At 36.6% G+C, this 14598-nt stretch overlaps 1 protein-coding gene across 1 annotated transcript in view; it reads right to left on the bottom strand.

Annotated features, from left to right (window-relative positions):
- LOC140148576 (uncharacterized) overlaps positions 1-8704 on the bottom strand; it is a 153797-nt gene extending 145093 nt beyond the window's left edge. The window contains exon 1 of the mRNA XM_072170578.1: positions 8594-8704. The gene's annotated coding sequence lies outside the window, so the exon portion shown is untranslated. The remainder of the gene's footprint in view (positions 1-8593) is intronic.
- Positions 8705-14598: the final 5894 nt, after the last annotated feature.

Below are 14598 nucleotides of genomic sequence, written 5' to 3' on the forward strand. Positions count from 1 at the left end.
TTTCTGGTTATTTTATTTCCTTTGGATTTTATCTTTTCTTCTATTTTCTCTCTTTTCTTTTTTTTCCTCAATTTTTCTTCATTCTCAAAACAAAACAAATCTTTCCTTTGACAAGCCACAGCCAATCGCCAACCTTGGGAAGCCTCTGCTAAGCTACTGAGTGATATGAAGGGGCTTATTCAACAATGATTTGTAATATATGTTCATTATGGAGAGCTATGGCAAGTCTCTGAAGAATCTGTACTTGGGTTTGGAGACTAATTACAAGTTTGGGTACCTGCAATTCTTACATCGGAATTTGTGTAATGTAGCCATGGTTTGCTGCTTCAATAAAACCTACACAGTTCTACATGTAGCTGAGTCCAGTTTTGATAAGAACATTGTGAACACTTGATACTAAATCTCTAACAGATGAGTCCTCCTTCTAAGGTGGTTTCTCTTCTTTCTGGTTATTTTATTTCCTTTGGATTTTATCTTTTCTTCTATTTCCTCTCTTTTCTTTTCTTTTCCTCAATTTTTCTTCATTCTCAAAACAAACAAATCTTTCCTTTGACAAGCCACAGCCAATTGCCAACCTTGGGAAGCCCCTGCTAAGCTACTGAGTGATATGAAGGGGCTTATTCAACAATGATTTGTAATACATGTTCATTATGGAGAGCTATGGCAAGGATCTGAATTACTTGTACTTGGGTTTAGAGACTAATTACAAGTTTGCGTACCTGCAATTCTTACATCGGAATTTGTGTAATGTAGCCATGGTTTGCTGCTTCAATAAAACCTACAAAGTTCTACATGTAGCTGAGTCCAGTTTTGATAAGAACATTGTGAGCACTTGATACTAAATCTCTAACAGATGAGTCCTCCTTCTAAGGAGGTATCTCTTCTTTCTGGTTATTTTATTCCTTTTGGATTTTATCTTTTCTTCTATTTCCTGGCGTTTCTTTTCTTTCCTCAATTCTTTGTCATTTTCAAAACAAATCTTTCCTTTGACAAGCCACAGCCAATCGCCAACCTTGGGAAGCCCCTGCTAAGCTACTGAGTGATATGAAGGGGCTTATTCAACAATGATTTGTAATATATGTTCATTATGGAGAGCTATGCAAGGATCTGAAGAATCTGTACTTGGGTTTGGAGACTAATTACAAGTTTGGGTATCTGCAATTCTTACATTGGAATTTGTGTAATGAAGCCACGGTTTGTTGCTTCAATAAAGCTATACCAGAGTAAACTTAATATTTATCTATATGTAGCCGAGTCCAATTTTGATAAGAACATTGTGATTATAAGAGTATTTCATTATTTATTAACTGTTCTACAACAAGCCAGTGGCTCTTCATTTTCTAACTAGCTAGTGGTGCTCTACACAAGGCCTCTGAAAACCATCTTTACACGAAACTATAGAAAAGATCATCTATAATATTTGAAAATGCGTTGTAAAGTGCATCAAGGTCACCTCAACCAACTCATTAGACTTGATAAATCACACATACATTTTGAAATTGAAACCTACATCATATTATAATGAGTCTAGGTCAATAATAACAAAACAACCACAACAATAATCTGTATCCATATGCAAGGGGGCAATCCTAGATACCTTGCAGTCACAACAATCTTACTCAATATTATCCTGTATTCACAAACCAAAACTGACCTTACATTAACAGAAGCATCTTAACCCGGGGCCCCAACTATACATACAATCACAGCTGTCCATTTTTTGTCACTTTTTTGCCTTAAGCTCCATAAAGGTGCCTCAAATCGCTACTCAATGTGGCGTGAACCCCAGCTACATATTCAATTGAAGGGGAAAACGTTCCTCACCAATGACTTTTGATATCCACATGATATGTAATTGACTCATATGTTTATACACAATGGTTTGCCAATGCCCTTTGGGTTACACTAACCCTTAATACAGTAATGCGATCATAGAGTTCTCCTTAAGTGTAGGGATCCAATTTAAGGTGTGTGGGATGTCTCTCCCTTAATACAATAATGCGATCATAGAGTTCTCCTTAAGTGTAGGGATCCAATTTAAGGTGTGTGGGATGTCTCTCCCTTAATACAGTAATGCGATCATAGAGTTCTCCTTAAGTGTAGGGATCCAATTTAAGGTGTGTGGGATGTCTCTCCTTAATACAATAATGCGATCATAGAGTTCTCCTTAAGTGTAGGGATCCAATTTAAGGTGTGTGGGATGTCAAGTAGGATTGTTGTTATAAACAGCATCTTTCAAATTAGTTTTTCCACTGAGCTATTCCAGTTGAAATCCATACACCCCATATGGAGGACATAACCTTAATCTCCCACACAGGGGGTTAAGATTTCAAATGGAGTCACCCATTCAGGTAATCCCATTTGAAATTCACACTCCCTGTTTGGGAGGCAAAGTTCATGACTTCCATAGGGGTGTAGGATTGCAGATGGAAAAGCCCATTAACAAAGGATTTTCAGTATGGACATAGATTAGGCCTGGGGATGATGTCAATTCAGATCTTCTTCTTATTGTTTATTTGTAGCACACACTCTTGAGGATTGTATAAACTACTTGCAAGATAGCTTCATCACCCTCCAATTTTGAAAAGAAAATTGCAGATCAAAGATTAATAACACAATTGTTTCTCACTTGGAATATCTTTCAAAGCAGCTCATATCATATCAAACATTCCCACATGAAATCATTTCATTTTGTTCCGTTATTAGCACTGTCCATTTTCTTTGACAATGAACTGCTCTTGTTCGTATTTCAGAAAAACAAAGTTTAAGCCATTTGAAAAAGAGTTCAGAAGCAAACATCAATATACCCATTCTGCTCAATGTAATATACAGGTAAATTAAACTGGTCAATTATATAAGGAAAATAACAAGAATATACATGCTACTTACTATTGATCATATTTTCAACAAAAAAAGTAAGTTGCCAGCTTTATATAGGGCAGATGTAGGTGGACTTGATAGAAAAAGTTTGAAAATGCATCTGAACTCTTCATTGTTCATACTTCATGAACTTGTTACAGAAATATGGTGTGGCTGCTCTGAAACAGATTAATTTGAAGTGATAACCCCCTGAGCACTACCTGCCGATCTAACATTGCCTCTGATTGGTCAATTACATGATATCTTCACTTTAATCACCAATCAGAATGGAACTTTGCAAATAATTCACACCAATTTTTTTGCAAGGTGAAATTATTGCTCATAGACAGATAATGGGACAAAGAGACACAAACTTTAAGCAATTGAAGTTTTTAAAAGATTCATAAATTCACTTTTTCAAACCATATTCTAACAATGTTGCTGATTGGGCCAATTGATAATGAAAACTTCTTTTTGGCCAATCGACAGGTAGTTCTCATGGGGTTAAATCTGATGATTACAAAATTTGATTTTGTTGAGGATGTACAAGGGCAAGGTAATTATGTAAGAGAAACAGAGAGGACACAAGTGCAAGGTTGTTATGTGTGAGAGAGAGAGGAAACGATTATCATTTGTGCTGATGATAACGACTATTCATAACCTCATTAATATACACACGAGACCCAATCACAATTATTTATTTACCAAACTGTGAACCCGATCTGCGTTTACTAATATTAATAAACAACAATGGACCTCTGCATAACATTAGTAACCTCAGTGTGCGTATTCTTTGCAAACGAACAATTTACGCGCATGCAACTACCATATTTGTGCATCGCATGATCAAGCGCTATTGGCTATTCAATTTATTAAAGGGAGAATGAAAGGTAAAGTTTTATTGTATTTGGTTATTTAAAAAACTGATATTTTTATACAGATGGAATCAAACAAATTGAAAAGTGACAGTTATAAATGAGGATATTGCATTTACATCAGTTCTGGTATTGTGAAAATCTATCATTTTGCTTAGGATATTCCTCAGTTCCAAAGGCAAAATGTTAAGATTTTTCACAATACCCTCAAAACAACTGAAGCCCAGTCGTTAACCTCTAAATAAAGTCACTGTAAATGTAGAAATTATGTATTGTTTTGACAAATTAGGTAATTCTGTGTTTATACAAAGATCCTAAAAATAATCTTTGGTTTATATCAACACAAAAGGTAACAGAAAACAGTACCTGAGTGAATATTCATGAGATGTACATGTACATACTTATCCTACATAATTATGCACAATCAGAGAGGATGATAGATTCAACTGAAATAGGATCTCTAGATATCTGATATCAAATGCAGGGTCTGGAATATCAAGTAGTTAAGGCTATGTAAATATGTTATATAGAGTCTTCAGTAAATATGAACAATTCAATATTATTTGGTCACTTTTTAACAACAACAAAACCTAATACTGTACTTGAATATGTCACATGCTGACTGATAAATTCAAAAGTATTATTTCCGCATACTGCTTACTATCTTTTAGATGCTTTGGATATGAATAATTGTATTCACTTAGATATATATTCAATATGCAGTTTCTTTCCCAAACTGGAATAGTATTATAAGCAGGTATAAAAGGATATTTGAAATCATAATATTAAATGAAAATATGCAATTCTATTTTAGATAAAAACCTGAATATGAGAAATTTAAAGTGTACCCAGTACACAAAACAACACCAATGATGTTCTCTTGACCAACATTATTTATAGTCGTAATTTCTTACTCAAGTGTTTTTTCGATCCTGTCATCATCTGGAAAACAAATAATAGTTTATTTTAGTCCATTCGATATGAGGAAGAGTTATAGACAACCACCTGTATATGTAGTTAGCATTCTTGCATTGAATGACTACAATAAGAACTAGAAGGCTATATATTTGTACACAAATACGGCTATACCCGCATGTTATCGGTTTACACAAACTTACAGTCCTTATTTGCTGAGGACTTAGGTTGCTGTTGTCAGTCTCTCTAATTCACAGTGAAGCTATGCAATTTGATAGATTGAAATTCACAATGTGCAATTTGATTAGGGAAAGGTATTCCAGAGGAGTATGTAAATTAAATGGAACAGCCATTTCAGAGGGAGTATGTAAATTAAATAGAACAGCCAATGGGTATGTAATTTAACTGGAACAGCCTTAACGTTTCTGTCATCTATATTATTATAATTACGCAATTGTCTGTGAATGGGATGGGGTGGGTGTTATTAACAATATAATTCGCAGGTGCAATCTGTGTACAAACTCCGAGCCCTGAAGTTGCTTTATTTGATGATAAACGGACAGCCCTTTTTAACGTTTGGGGCCCTGGCCCATAATATTTGACTTATGAGGCTCATGTACACATGTTGAAGTATAATTCTCAAGTGCTATCAGTAGACTTAAGCTGGGCACTGTAGCTGCTTTATTTACTGAGTAACGGCTGGCCCTATGTTTTAGCGTTTGGGGCCCTGGGCCCATATTATGTGACATATGGGGCTCATATGTACATATAACAATATAATTCTCAGGTGCAGTCTGTGTACAAACTTTGAGCTTTGGTGAAAAATGGCCGGCCCTTTGATTTAACATTTGGGGCCTGGGGCCCATAATATTTGACTTATGGGGCTCTGTGCATATGTTGAAATATACTTCTCAAGTGCTATCAGCAGACTCAAGCTGGACATTGTAGCTGCTTTATTTACTGAGTAACGACCGGCCCTATGTTTTAGCGTTTGGGGCCCTGGGGCCCATATTATGTGACACATAGGGTTCATATATACATAAAACAATATAATGCTGAAGACCATTAGTGTACCAAATCTAAACCCTGTCGCTACTTTATTTGTTGAGAAACGACCGGCCCTTTGTTTTGACATTTGGGCCTCTGGGGCCGGGCCCCTAGCCTTAAACATCTGGGGCCAAAATGGGCAGAAGACACATTACAACTTAGGGCCCATACATGTGCCACATATGAGCCCTAGTGCCCTTGTAGTTTTATAGCTAGCCTTGTTAACCTGTTGCCCTTATTTTAACATTTGGGGCCCTGGGGCCCATAATATATGACATATGGGACTCATGTATACTTGTATATATAGAGTACCCCTGGCTCTATCAGTGTACCAACTCAGGGCCCGAGGCTGCTTCATTTAATGAGAAACCGCATGCTTTGTATTTTTACATTTGGGCCCCTGGGGCCCGTGACCTTTGACCTCTGGGGCCCAGATGTGCAAAGGATAAATCTACGGGGTAGGGCCCATAAGTGTACTACATATGGGCCCTGGGGCCCTTGTAGTTTTAGCGCTAGCTTTGTCAATCTGTTACCCCTTGTTTTAACATTTGGGGCCCTGGGGCCCATAATATATGACATATGGGGTTCATGTATACTTGTATATATAGAGCACCCTGGGGCTATCAGTGTACCAACTCAGGCCCCTGAGGCTGCTTCATTTGATGAGAAACGGCATGCTTTGTATTTTTACATTTGGGCCCCTGGGGCCTGTGACCTTTGACCTCTGGGGCCAAGATGGGCAAAGGATAAATCTCGGGTAGGGCCCATAAGTGTACCACATATGGGCCCTGTGGCCTTGTAGTTTTAGCGCTAGCCTTGACAGAATGTTGTGTTTGATGGAGGAAAAGGAGAAGGAGGAGAAGAAACCATAGAATGGCAATATACCCGTTCATGCTTCGCATACGGGTATAACTAATATTCATGATCAAAGATGGGTATACTCACATACAAAAAAAAATCACATTGCAATAATTTGCAACATGCTTGATGACATTTCTTCATTATATCAAAAAGGAAAAACAAAAGTCCCATTTTGGTGAAATTTAAACTGGAACCAAGGCTTTGGTCAAATCCTTTGATGTCTTAAGGATATTCCACTCTTATCAATGAGTAGAAAAATAAAATAAAAGAAAATGGTATTTTGCAACCAAACATTTTTGTTTCTATCGTTTTAGCTGTATTGGGGATGGTTTTGGTATATGAAATCAAAACTCTGTGAAAAGAAATAGCGACATACTTTTTGATAAATCAATTTTGCTTGGAAAATTAATCTTGGAATTTTGTTATTTGCTGATATTTTTTCTTAATACTTTCTACCTTTTTTCCTCAGAGAAAAACTTGAATTTATTTTCAAAATATAACAATTGAGACCACCTGTCAAATATCCCAGACCCCAGTGATTTCTTAGCATAAAGGTGGGTACAGTAGTCCGGCGAGTAGGACCTGTTTTTTTTCTTAGTTACCAACTATACTCTAACTCTGATCGCTCAAGAAAGATTAACCACAAAAATCCACTAACCGCCCCTCCCGAATTGGGCGGCGCGGTCACTGGACTTTCGCGATTCGTCTTTCTTGCGCCATGTGAGATAGTGATCATAGTGTGAAATGTGTATAGTCTGGTAACTCTGGTAAAAAAGGTCCTACTTGTCGGACTAGGGTACAGGGATGTTCAGCAGATGTAGTGTGCATTTTCATGATTTCTGGTATAAATTTGGGTCACACTTTTAAGAAAGATGGTATAGAGTTTGGGCATTTTTTCATAATTTTCTCCAAAAATCTGCATTTTTTTAGCAATATTTAGAAAACAATCTAGAATTGGCAATTGGCAAAATTGATTATAGTTTGGACAGAGCAGAAATAATATAAAAATTAGTTTATTTTAGGTATATTTTGGAGGTATGCTTTTCAAATTCCCAGCCACACACTCCTACCTATCCAAAATTAAGAACCCCAGGTCTCAGATATCCTTTGGATTAAGATTCTCCAGTCATAGTCTTAAATGAATTAAGTCTCAAATGGGGATAATGTGATGCTAATTTTCACTGAATGTTTCTTATTATGAGAGTGAATAATCTAACATTCTTGCATTTGCCTTAATATTAAACAATGTACAGCATATTTATGACCTATGTACACAATGTCCCTCTTTTTTGGCAATAGAGTATATATTCATTTATCATTAGACAGAAGTAATTACTTCTGTCAAAACTTGATGTATATCCTGGAATCAAGAACTGTTACTTTATTACACATCAGAATATTGACGACATGACATATGGCCATGTTTGGCATTACAGCCTGCAAATTTATGCACAAATAATACAATGCATGATATATAGATTACTTCCTTGCATTGGTAGGACATCCAGATGCGTTGAGATATATCAGTACACACTAAAATGATGAACTCCATATATACTTGGCTGCGGTGTCTGTACATATATTTGTAATCACCATCTACAAAAATTGAGATGTTTTGCATAATAAATTTCTGTGCATAATAATGGAAGAGCTCCAAATTGTGCAACAAAAGTAATAAGTAGAAAGCGAATTGTTATAAGCGAGGCATACTAATCTTGAATTATCCAAGCCGAGCTCATACATTATGAGCACAGCACGCACATGGAATAAACACATGGGTGATATATAAAGTGGCAGTCATAATAATAGCATGCAGTAAAAGCCTCACTAGGAGACATACAAAATATTATTCAAAATCACTTCTAGCACACATAGAAACACTCAAACACACATAACGTAAAACCACAGTGATCAACATTGATGAGATATAAAGCTAGTCAAATCTAGCTAAAACAGGATAATAACACTATTGTAAACTCTTAGTGGAGTAAGTATAAGTCCTGCGTGTAAAGTTATAATAAGAAATCAGCATTTACCTTAGCCGCAAGTACTGGATATATCCATAAAAGCGTGGGAGACTAGTATACTAATGAGGTCATTTTGTAAGAAAGATACATTAGCATGGTGTGGACACTAGAGGGCTCTGTTTAGATACCAGTCAGTCCGACACCTGTCATGGCCAACCTGCTTGGAGTACTTGTGAGTCATTAGCATGATAATTTGGTATTACAAGACAGATGATGGCGTATATCTATTGGGTACCTGTCAATTTAAACATACTAACATTTATACACACAATGTTTTGAGATTATGTCATGTTTTAATATAATTATGAGATATATCAAGCATTGATGATTGGTAGATCTGTGCCTTTCTTGCTTGAATAGTGTATGCTATCTACTTAAGATAGCACTATAAAGAAGTGGTTGCCACTATATTGAATATGTTCAAAATGCTTGAACTTTTCAATAATAGCTACTCCGTAGTACATGGTACATATACTGTATACTGAAATAGCACATAGGTAGACTTGTTCAAGTCTATATTTCAAAGTTATCTGCATCTATTTTGGACGTAACAGCTTGGATGTTTTGTAGAGTGCCCTATGGTATGGTATAAAAGCTATCAAATCTTATGGATAGTCTGTATCAAATCTTTGTGCAGAGTATTTGTTATCTACTTCATGTGCTACAGTTCTCAACTGCAATAATAATGAGACTTGTAGTCTCCTTTACATATCCTTTTGCTATCTACTGAAGATAGCAAGTAACTCAATGCTCCACACAACTGATAGGTAGACTAGATCAAGTCTCTTTTTTATATATAGTGTCAACATTGTTATTATCTATGATAGAAATATAAAACTAAAATGCATTGAATATGATAACCACTATATTTGTGTGACTAATCCAAAATAGACTCACTGTGACAAATCCAAAATACACTAACATTAACATTAATAATTTGGATTTGTCGCATCAATATATTGGATATCAAATTTAAACTGTATTATGTCTGCACATCGCTGAAAGGATTTGGTCAAGTTTTTGCTATTTTAAGAAGTCACAATACATCTACCTAGACAGTTCAAACATTGCCTCCCAAGCTATCACAGTGTTAAATGCAGTCAGATATGACCTCGGTCATAATTACTTGGAACACCTTAGTGATGTTTCCTTTTTTCTCAATAGGTCAATGTGTCATTGAATGCTTGGAATTTCCTCCTTGCCTTTCCCCACCAACCAATGTTGGATACTTCTGAGTGGGCCAACACAAAAGTTGAACATTGAACAGGGAGGATAGAGGACAATGTTTAACTGAGATTACAAGCCAGTAGACTCCTATGATTTACATAGCTTAATATTCAATACATGCTGTTTTAAAGAAACATCACTTACAAATAATGTGGAAGCTGATTTAACACTATAAAATTTTCTGATTGAATACTCAATCAAAAAGATTGATTTTTCAAGCAAAATTGATTTGTCAATCTTTTGCTGACTGCAGCTAATGTCAAATTGTTGTTGACTGAATATGCAGTCTAAAGCAGTATTCAGACTTTTTATTGTACGTAAAATATTTTATGTAACATATCTATGTTGTTTAATCTATTGCCATTCTATTTCCAATAATGTTTAAGTTCTAACGAATGTTTGATGACGTAAAATCGATAATATATTTCTGCTAGATATTATATGTAACATATTATTGATTTTTCGTCATCAAACATTCGTTAGAACTTAAACATTACTGGAAATAGAATGGCAATAGATTATATAATGTAGATATGTTACATACAATATTGTACGTCTAATACTCAGAGTCTGTGGAGCGCTTAAGAGATTGATTTCCAACGTTTTTCATTATCTGAATCAATATATTATTAAAAAATAACACTTTGGTGTTTTGCAAAAGTTCATTGTACAAATCATATACTTTGAAAACATGCGTAATTTATTGTAGTTAATGAGTTATGTACGTTTTACAAAAGTGTTGTTGTTTCAGCCCTCTTTACAACATAACTCAAGATCTGTGATATTTGAATTCTTCTACACACTCGCTATGAATTGAGCAATGTAATTTTTGCTAAAGCTCACTACCATTCGCAAGATGCTGTGAACTACTTTTTCTTCTGCTGCTTCGACCAACAATACATTGTATACCCTTAAGTTAGGGACAAATACTTTCCAATTGAGAGTATCATTAAATCAGTAAATTGTATGGAGCACATACAGTACCTGACGCGTGTAAGTGACCGCGTGCCACGCATTTTTTGCCGTGTTATTTGCGTGTTGAAAATCCGTATTTCAACACGCGTGTTGACTTTAAGTGGTCTAAATCAGCTGTCCCGAGTTTTCTTGGGTGTTTGGTATATGACTCTAAGCTACCGCGATCTCACGGTACAACACGCGCTCTCACGGTATAACACGCTTGATGATAATGTAGCGCTGATAAAATTACGAAGTGTCAAGTGCTTTGTCAATAAACACTTGAGAATTATTGAGTTTTCAATCATGATAATTACCCACCGTATTTATTATGTTGATCATCTGAGTGCTAGTGACATCGCCGGGCAATTCCCTTTTAATAAGGTTTTGTCATGCGGTACAGGTTGGCTGAACTGCAGTGCTAATTCATTTATCAGAATATTGAGTTTAAATTTTGAGTTATTTTATGTTAATGTGGAAGTAGAAATTCAAGTCTCTAATTAGTCTTTATGGGTAAATAGTGATAGGCCTACGTAAGTTCAGTCTCGTAAATTTCATTTACGGTTTTCTTTAGCGGTTACTTAAAATAATGTAGGCCCCTATCATTAAAATTTATAGTTTTAATTGGGTTTTAATGCCAAAGTTGGTTTAACATATAATAAAAGAGCCAGCGTGACTGCTTTTGCCGGCCCCCTGCATGCTTGGCCCTTTATTCTGAATGCAGCTCCCGGGGAAAAATGAACCGTCCGCGGCGGGCCATCCGACCCGATGATCACCGTTATCCCCGGCCAGTGATCTCCCATGGAAAACAGGCCGACATCGCGACAGTTTGCAAACGCATTGCGTGAAGCAATGGAACTAGTTCTCGTGTATCTGTAAAAGTGAATATCATCCGAGTATGACTTTGTGATATGTCTATCTTTTTCCCTGACGGTCAAATATCATCTGATTTATCATTTCATTCAATCACATGTCAATATGTTATATCATTTTTCATGATACGATCGATCCATTAATTTGATGTGTTGCTGGTTTTACTGTTAATTATTTATTTATTATTGTTAATTAATCGGGCAATATTAATAACAAGTATATGGGATCATTGTTACGAAAAAAAAAGTCACGAAAAAACGCTGCACTGAGCCGAGCACTTTAAGTTTAGTTACAATTTACCCCGGTAATATCTGGAATATTCAACATCATAATCCGTAAAAGTGAAAAATATAATTTCATGACATTCAGGGATTTTGCGTCATGACACGAAGAAGACAACACATCCAGTCCCAGAAGTTGATTGCCAGGATCCATAAATGAATATTGTAATATTTTATACAATTAAATCACAATACAATATTTTACATTTACATAGATGGACTGTAAACTTGGGGCTTGCGAAGAATTAAGTTCAAATCGTACATTCTTACGGCAAAGTATTTATTTTTCAGCTCGTTATAATACAATCTGAATCTCAGGACAAAAAGACCCAATCAATTACGTATGCTAATGACCCACCATGATACTCATAATCTGATTGGTCCGAACAGAGTGTGAGACACCATCTCGGGGAATCCCCTGTCATATCATGGGAGGGGACGCTTAAGAGTATGAATAAATTAGCAACAGGTGTTTTTGTCTACTTCGGGCACACAACACTTCATCATATTGAACCAAACAAGTAGATTTTCGTATCAATTGTCGGGCCGTTCGTCATGATTCCTAGTATTTTTAAATATTTAATAGGAATTAAAATGGAGGAGGATGCTTATCCTCCGGCCTCCGCAACACCTATCTCGCAAACTGAGCATGTATTTACCCAATAGTAGACTGTGATTTACCTTACATTGTCTTTCATCTCATGCTTCTGATATCATAGTAATTAGTACTTGTTCTATTTCCTTATTTTCGTTGCAGAACTAAACGAGCAAGTCAGATTATATATCCAATGATCCATTTGCGAAGTGCAAGGAAGCCCACGCCTTCCCCCAGGATTGAAAGAAACCGTAGACCTGGGCCCGACCTGGGGTCTTCATTGATCCACCCAGCCGGGCAGCAAGCAGGCTTGCATGCAATACCTCACCCAAAAAAGATCACGGCACGGCTATGAAGTCCTATCCTTTTACTGACCCGATTGCTGCTCCGGCCAACATTTATTTTATAACGGGATCTTTAATTTTGTTGAAAATGAAATTGCATCGAAATCCTGAATGTCAAGCAATTACATCATTTTTGCGTGCTTTGAACTCCGCTCAGCCAAAAACAAAACCTGTATTGAATCAGGATGCTGTGATGTTAGGGACGCACTTTTCATTAGATTCTCAGGGTGAGGTAGGAAAATTCATCCACTACAATGAGCAAAAAAAAAAAAAAAAAAACTTTCCCCACCAACACTAAAAAAAAAAAAAAAAAAAAATTCCCCCGACCCCAACTTCCTGCCCCACCCTGAGAATAAATGGCCGGTGCGGTGCGTCCCTATTGTCTGTATTTTGTCCAAATTTGATTTATAATCCCGGAACAAAATTCAATGGCCAACCACAACAGGCGTACCGCGAGGTATGGAGTTTACTGTGGAATGTGATGTGGTGCGCATCGCATACACGTGGTATGATACTAGTACATGATGACTGATGTAAACAATAATAATACCATGTACCACCAAAGACGTCAAAATACAATGATGTACTATTTATAGGAAGTCCACTCCCAACCGGCATTCGCCAAGTTCAGCTGATCTAGACAAGTTGTAAAATATTAAAATGTGCATTTTTATTTGGCAAACTTGGGTGATTTTGTTGATTTTCACAGGGATATGAGACAATCCCTGATTTTCATAACAATATTTTCAATTAAAAAAATCAATGAAACACGATTTATATTTTGACGGTTCATAAAATGAAAGAGCTTTATAATTTAATTATCAAGCAAACAGATCTGCAGGAAACCCTCCAAGTCATTTAATTTTGTTCACTAATACTTATTTCCATGCAACATGGAGGGAGGGAGGGAGGGGTGAGTGAGACAGACAGAAGAGGCCTGGGTATACTTCACCCTTGATGTGGTTGGGGGCTTGGGGGAGGGGCAGACGAAACGGCTCCTAAACACGTGTGGGTGTAGTCAGAATTAGAAAGTCATGTACAAGACTTAATGTTTATGAATGTTTGATAGGAGTAAAATACCAAGTGTACATGTACCAAAAATGGTATAAGAAATGACAAACAAGCAACAACACGATTGATGATGTATATTGATTATGGTAATTTTTTTTTTTTTTTTTTTTGGGGGGGCACTGACAAGTGAATTTCAGCGGGGAGGGATTCAAAATTTCCACAGTAGAACTTTTTGGATTTTTACTACAGAAGGGTCAAGAGTTCTGCCTGGGGAAATTTTCCCCCATGCGCATGCCCATGTTCCTCAAACTTGGTGTGTGGGTGCATCTTGACCCAAGACAGAACAGGTTTTGGTTAGAGGGTCAAGGTCAGCCGAGGTCATCCAGGGGTCATCTGAGGTCAAATTAGTAAAAACTGTCATCTGGGCATGAAACTTGGTGGGTAGTCAACATTTATAGCCAAATTTTTGGAAGGTCATTTCGGGGTCACCAGGGGTCATCTGAGGTCAAACTAGGCTGCCTGATGGGCATGACACTTGGTGGGTACAGTCAACATTTAGAGCCAAATTTTGGAAGGTCATTTCGGGGTCACCAGGGGTCAAATTTGTAAAACTGTCATATGTACATGTAATTTGGTGGGTATACAGTCACCACCCATCACGACAGCCGAGAACCGCCAAATAATAGGTAACCGCCTAGTATTTCATTCATTATATGTAATTTTATACTG

This window comes from Amphiura filiformis, chromosome 3 (assembly GCF_039555335.1).
Source record: "Amphiura filiformis chromosome 3, Afil_fr2py, whole genome shotgun sequence".
NCBI classification, from domain to species: domain Eukaryota; kingdom Metazoa; phylum Echinodermata; class Ophiuroidea; order Amphilepidida; family Amphiuridae; genus Amphiura; species Amphiura filiformis.